Genomic DNA, 7,242 nt, shown 5'->3' with positions numbered 1-7,242 from the left:
CAACAGAGAGATGGGGGATGGGAAAGCTGAGGCACTGTTGCTATAGCAGGGGAGGGATGAGGTGCAGAAAAGATGTCCCTCCCAAAAGGCAGACACAGCTACCTTCACAGATGGTGTCTGGACTCCTTTCCTACAGATAGCAGATGCCTGGCCCCCACTTACTGTTGTGAGGCAGGGTACCTGGGTCCCTCCCCTGTATTACCCAAACCACGATTTCTCATCCAAAACCCCTGGCCACGGATCACTAGAGATTTGCCTCCTCCTGCATTCTTAGGCCCTCCCAAGATGAGGGAGCTAAAGGGCCTTGAGGGTCTGAGGATGCCTGAGACAGATGCTTACGTGGATGTTGAGACAGGAAAGAATGGTCAAGACAGGTACAGTGGCAGATGCTGAGATGGGTTTGGGAGAAGGACTGAGAAGAGGGAGAGTCCTCCCTAGCCAAGGCTGATCCAGAAGCTTGGGTGATCCAGGCTTCTTATCAGCTCCCTGGCCATTCCTAAAGCAGAACTGACTGCCAGAATCCCTGATCTCTGGTCTGGATTGGGGTTCAGCAGCTTAGGGTGTTACTTACTGGTCTACTACTACCCAGCTTGTTGTAAGAAACCTACTGGGTCTGGGGGGATAGGAGGGGAAGGTGGAGAAGGCGAGGGATTAAGGTGAGGGATTAATGTAAGATTTTAGAAGAACACAGGAGGAGGAACGTTTCCATCCTGTTGGGCCAGGAGGCAAACCCAGAAAGTGGTAATTCCTGGTGTGCCGGCGACCCCTGCTGGCTGCACACACCACCGCCTGGGAGATGGGAAGGTGCAGCCTGTAAGTCCAAATGAGTGTTGGATGTGACACTGCATACAACAGTGACAGTGCCCACGATTATGTGTGGACACTCCTGGGTGAAGGCAGTAATGTGACTGAACACAAAAGCCCCAAAGGTCAGGCTCAGAACTTCTGGCTCCCCTGTGGGACTCTGGGTGTCTAGGAAGGATCATTGAGCCCAGCATGTCTCCTCACCAGTGTCACATCAGTAGCAGCATAGATCCACTCAGTGAGGCACTGCTGAGGTCAAAGTAAATGTAACCAGTCCACATGTAGGGGAAAGAGTGCAGACTTTGGAATCACACTTACCTGGGTTGAAATCTTGATCCCGTGATTACTAATTGTATGACCCAGAGCAAGTTCCTGAACTTCTTTGAGCCCAGTTTCCTCACCTATAAGAGCATTACGGCAATACCTATCTTAGAGGGTTACTGTGAGTGTTTAGCACAGTGCCTAGCAATAATAAGCATTTAATAGATGCTAATTTTCTGCCTCCCTCTTCCTTTGTCGACCTCCCACCCTCAAGGTCGGGCAGGGATTTCAAAAGGCAAATAAACTGGGGATAATGTTGACAATGATGATGGTGGTGGTTTATATTTACACCACTCATGCAAATCATTTTAAACATATTTTTAATACACAGCTTTTTTCCTTTTTATTAGCCAAGCACATCATGATCATGTTTTATTGGGATGGAAATATCCTGATGTTATGGCAGGTATCTAGAAAGATGGCCTTATGAAGTGATAACAAGGCATGACAAATCTTTCTTTATCGTGATACATTTTCATTACTCAGGTTAATCATGAATTACCCATTAGAACACGGGTTTAAGATAAGTACATGACAGTCATCTGTGGAGATCAAAATCTCCTGATTTTCCAATGAGTATCTAATTGTTATTGCTATTGTAGAGGGACAATTAATGCTTAAATTGAACTGGTATTAAAACATTAGAATAACTCAAGGAGATATGACAGGTAGTTAGAAATAGTACATTCTGAAATTAAAAAGAAAACAGATTTCAATTGCACCAAAGAATATTCTAATCCCTGCAGCTGTCCATCAATAGGGGCAGGCTGCTTATTAAGAGCTCCATTTTAGCAGGAGTACTGAAGCAGAAACTGGCTGGCTCCCCAGCAGGCTTACTGTGAAAGAGATTCGGGCTGCAGAGGGAGATTGGATAAGAGGCCCTCTGAGCTTCCTCCACAAACACTCTCAAGTGTATGATGAATACTTAGCTCGGTAGAAGTGTCGCTCCAAACGGCATTACTGCCATACCCATAGTAATTGTTTGTCACCATGAGGTCGGGGTAAGGGAGTAATAATAATAACAATGGTGTTCTTTTCCTCTGTGAGATTTTGTTCTCCCAAAAGAGAGGAAAGAGTCCAGAATCATTCCCCCTCTAACCATCCCCACATTTTTCTTGATTTCTTCTGATTCATCTTTCTCTTGGCTTCATAGGATCCATCTTCAAGTATTTTAAAGAAAACCTTACTTAAGGAAAGAGCTTTTTTTATCCTTTAGTTTCCTGCCTATAGGAGGTGGGCAGGCAATGAGGATGGGAAGAGGGAACAAACATTTTCTGAGTGCCTATTAAGTTTAGACATTGTAATTTTTGCATTTGATTAAGAGAGGTGTGTATGTGCTTTCATGCAAGTAAGTGTATATATATATATGTATTCCTGCAAGTGTATGTATATATTGTTTTGTATCTGTGGATGTAAATGTGATGAATCTGAAGGAATTCTCTGCTGTTCAAGCCTCTCTGAACAGGGGTCTGGGGTCTTGGTATCTAGCTTATTACAGGGAAATCTGTATGCAGCTCCTCTGAGGATTTCAATATCTTCCCTGTGTACAGACTACTCACGAATTAGTTCTTCTGGCTCCAGGATCTTTGTGCAGGATCCCAGGTTTGTCTGTCCCCATCCTGCGCACAAGTGTGTTGACATATCAAGACTCCTCCACCTCCTTGCTTTCCTGTGTGCATCACAGTGCATGCAGATCCATGTGTCCAACCAGCCCCACCTGAAGCCATGTGTGTCCAGCAGTCCCTCCTCCCAAGGAGGACTCCGTGCAGAGTCCTTGGCACCCTCCCCTCCTGGCCACCTCCACTCCCCACTTTCCATGCCAGGAGATATCTAATTACACAGAAATTAGTACAGAAAAGGATCGTTTGCTTTTATTGCATCAGTACCGGGGCAGCTATAAATCTGGAGCCGCCGCTGCAGCCGCCTCTGGGCACTGTGCAGGCTATACGGGGGCTCTCACCTCCATGCCTCCCTTTTCTCCTGGGCCTCTACCCCTGCCCAGGACCTGAGAGTTCTTTTAGGTACCCATCTCAGTAGGGGAAGTGGAGAAAAGGGAGGGTGGGGTCAATCAAAAGAAGACACATAGTAGATGCTTAATAAATGTTCACTAAGTGATTAGAGAGAGGTCGATCCCAGCAATGGTAGTAACTACCCAACTACCTAGACCCAATCACCACAAGATAAATATTTCTTGTTTTTTTTTTTTTTTTTTTTTGAGACAGAGTCTCGCTTAGTCGCCCAGGCTGGAGTGCAGTGGCGCGATCTCGGCTCACTGCAAGCTCCGCCTCCCGGGTTCACGCCATTCTCCTGCCTCAGCCTCCCGAGTAGCTGGGACTACAGGCGCCCGCCGCCTCGCCCGGCTAATTTTTTGCATTTTTAGTAGAAACGGGGTTTCACCGTGTTAGCCAGGATGGTCTCGATCTCCTGACCTCGTGATCCGCCCGCCTCGGCCTCCCAAAGTGCTGGGATTACAGGCGTGAGCCACCGCGCCCGGCCAAGATATATATTTCTAGTAAAATTTCTCTCCGAATTCTTAAGCTCTTACCAGACAGACTTCCTCACTTTCTTATCAACCCAGATGAAGTATATGGAGCTATCAGTCATTCTGGCTTCTACTTTAGAGACCCTGAACTCCTTCTCAGGTAGCTTCAGGTGATGAAGACAGTCCAGGTCCAGATCTTGATTCTTCTGTTTACCACCTAAGTGTCCTTGGGTATCTCCCAACCTGAGCTTTGGTTTCTTATTCTGTGAAATGGAGGACATGAAATCTACCTCTCAGGTTGTTGTGAGGCATCAATGGGAAAGCACAATTAGTCAGGTGTGATGGCATGCACCTGTGGATGCCCCTGCTCCGGGGGCTGAGGCAGGAGGATTTCTTGAGCCTGGGAGGTCAAGGCTGCAGTGAGCCCTGATCCAGCCTGGGCAATAGAGTGAGACTCTATCTCAAAATAAAATAAAATAAAATAAAATAAAGGGAGTCCACTAATTGTTATTATCACTATTAATGTCTTCCTAGCTACCACTTGCACTTCACCACCTTTACTTCTATCTCCTCTTCCCCATCACCCTTTAACCTAGCCTATATGCCAACCAACCCCCACTCAAATAGGGGGCAATAGGATATGCAGGCAGGCTGTGCCCAACCTGGAGTGACTGTTTCTATATGTCAGTGTCTTATCAGAAGACAGAGATGAGGCCAAGTGCAGTGGCTCACACCTGTAATCCCAGCACTTTGGGAGGCCAAAGCGGGTGGATCACTTGAGGTCAGGAGTTCGAGACCAGTCTGGTCAATATGGTGAAACCCCATCTCTACTAAAAATACATACACACACACACACACACACACACACAAATTAGCCGGGCATGGCGCCATACACCTGTAATCCCAGCTACTCAGGGGGCTGAGGCAGGAGAATCACTTGAACCTGGGAGACGGAGGTTGCAGTGAGCCGAGACTGCGCCAATGCATTCCAGCCTGGGCGACAGAGTGAGACTCTGTCTCAAAAAAAAAAAAAAAAAAAGAAGGAGAAAGAAGAAGACGACGACGACGACAGAGATGAGGACAGGTGACTCCAACAATCCTCCGGCATCTGGAGGCAGTGTTTTACCCATAGCCAACTGTCTCCAAGCTCATTCCTTGACAGTAACTATTTTGATCTCCATTATTTCCATGGAGGGTGTAAATTAGTTCCTTGGAATACTGAAGGGTCTGGTTGTAAATGACTGTGTAGAAAGAGTAAAGGATTTAGGGAATTAGTAGGGAGCAGGAGCTGGGGAATCAGGGTGGAGACTGGAGGCTCGAACTTATCCCGGAGCAAGGTCAAAGGGCCCTTTAGGGGATCGCAGGGACAGAAACCAAACGTCCAGGCTCCCAACTTCCTGCCAACCCAGTTTTCCAAACCCAAGAATTTGGGGTCTCCTCCCTCTTGCCCTCTCCTACACTCATGTCTCCAGCCCAAGGCACTCAGCCAGGAATTCATGAATTTACTCCTATGTGGATAACCCTAAAGAGCTCTCAGTGTAGGTCAGGAAGTGAAGAGCCGGAGAAAGGAAGGGGTGTAACCCCTCCCGCAACCCCACCGTGCTCAGATCTCCAAGCACCATTTGGGCAGGACCCCCTGCTCCCACACTTCAGGGGCAGGAGGAGCCGCAGAAGGAAGCTGAGGCACTACGTCTGTGTCCAGCCTCTCACCCTCGATCTGCGTCCCAGGGAGGGTGAGGATTGGGCGTGAAGGGCAGAGCGGCGTGGGGGGCGCGGATCTCTAGCCCCCATCTCCCCCCACCCCAGCCCCAACTCAGGCTGCAGTCTCTCCTCGTTGTAGCAGCGCGAGAGCAAAGGGACGGGCAGTAAAGATGAGTGATGGCGCGGAGACAAGCAGAAATACACCATCATGAAAATGCTAATGACTCCTTGCTCTCTTTCTTTATGGTTGGAGTAATACAGACTTCAATCATAAAAACAATCTCCCAACATTTTAATGGGCTCCATCATGCCCGCACTTGTCGGTATATTTGAAGAATAAATCACCCTCCCCGCTCGGAATGAATTCGCTGTCAAACTCGGCTCCCTCGGAGAAAATGGATGGGGAGAGAGGATGGAGGGGTTTTTTTTTGGGGGGGGTCCTCTCCCCCTCTAACTCCCTCCTAGACTGGATTGTTGTGCGAGATGCCTGGATCTTGAAATGGAGGAGGGGGCGGTCGGGAATTGAGGAAGCTGAGCCGGAAGGGAGGGTTTTGGCAAACCCGAAGCAGGGACGCAGGAACTTCACACGGAGAGAAGCCGCCCCTTAAATGGACGTGGAAGAAAGGGGCTAGAACACTGGCAGCATTAGAGGGAAGGGGCAAAATCTTGACCTTGAACCTAGAGAATGCAAATAAGATGCAGAAAGCGTGCAAATCCGCATTATTTCTGGTTATTTGGTCGGATTTCTTTCAGACTAGGCCTTAGGCAGGGGCGCAGAGGGAAAAGGGAATGTTCAAGAGATCTCCTTTGAGGAAGAGAAGACAGGACAACAAGCAAACCCAGGAGTTTCGGCTCCGACCTTGCAGGTTTCAGCGAACCAAGCCACAGGTCCGCACTGCTGAGAAGGGCCTGAGAGTCCGGGGTAATTCTCATTTCCATACAGGTGGCCGTCAGCCAATGAAAACTTGGGATACGCATACAGCGAGTAGCCAATCCCAGTTAAGGATGAGCCGAACTGACAGGTTTAATTGCATCTTGATTGGTTGTGATGTTGCTAGGCAGAAATCGGGTCCTGGAGATTAATGCGGACAAGAAGGAACAGACAGGTGAATAGGAAAATATCTGGAAACCTAGAGTCCTGGATTGACATGTTTCCTCCTGGGCTCCTTCATTCTCAAAAGATTGATGGGGTCAGGGGAATGACTCTCCCTTTTCTCCTTCTCTTGAGTGGGACAGAGCCCAACAGTTATATATGTCCCCCCAAAAGCCTTCCAAAAAATCTGGCTATTTCGAGGGCCTTCTAGTCTGAAAGCCCCCCGGAGGCCGGAGCGGGGGGGGTATTTCATCCTCACCCCAGGTCTTCCAGAAGACTATCTTCAAGCTTTCTGGCTGTGGTTTAAGACCAATTTTCTCTAATATTCTCAGGAAATGGAGAAATCTTGCTCCACACTCTTCCTTCATAATCGCATGACTCAAGGAGCAAGAGATTTCCCTACCTCCTGGCCTCTCCACCCAAGGGTGCCCTCCAGATCCAGCGAGGGGTCAAAATCCCAAACCCAAAGGTCTGTGTAGTGGCATTCCCAAACTCGCTCATTCTGAGCCGTCGTTTGCACCTAATTTGCAGAAAGCGGGTCCTTTCCTCCTAATCCCCAACCCCGACCAAATCCACCTGTCTCCCTGCAGCCCCAGCACCTTTCCTGCCACCCGGCACCTGCGGTTCCTCTCTCTCTGCCCAACTCGCCCCACACCCGACCCCTCTCTGCATTCCGCCTGCCCCGCCCCAGCGCGCCCTCGCCTGCAGCCCCCTGCTGGAGACAGGGCCTGGAGCCTCCTGCGGCTCCTGTCTCCCTGCAGCCCCAGCACCTTTCCTGCCACCCGGCACCTGCGGTTCCTCTCTCTCTGCCCAACTCGCCCCACACCCGACCCCTCTCTGC

Source organism: Mandrillus leucophaeus, unplaced genomic scaffold (genome assembly GCF_000951045.1).
Source record: "Mandrillus leucophaeus isolate KB7577 unplaced genomic scaffold, Mleu.le_1.0 Scaffold414, whole genome shotgun sequence".
In the NCBI taxonomy this organism is placed as follows: Eukaryota; Metazoa; Chordata; class Mammalia; order Primates; family Cercopithecidae; genus Mandrillus; species Mandrillus leucophaeus.
The sequence above is the reverse complement of the archived record's forward strand: the minus strand, read 5'-3'. Positions refer to the sequence as shown.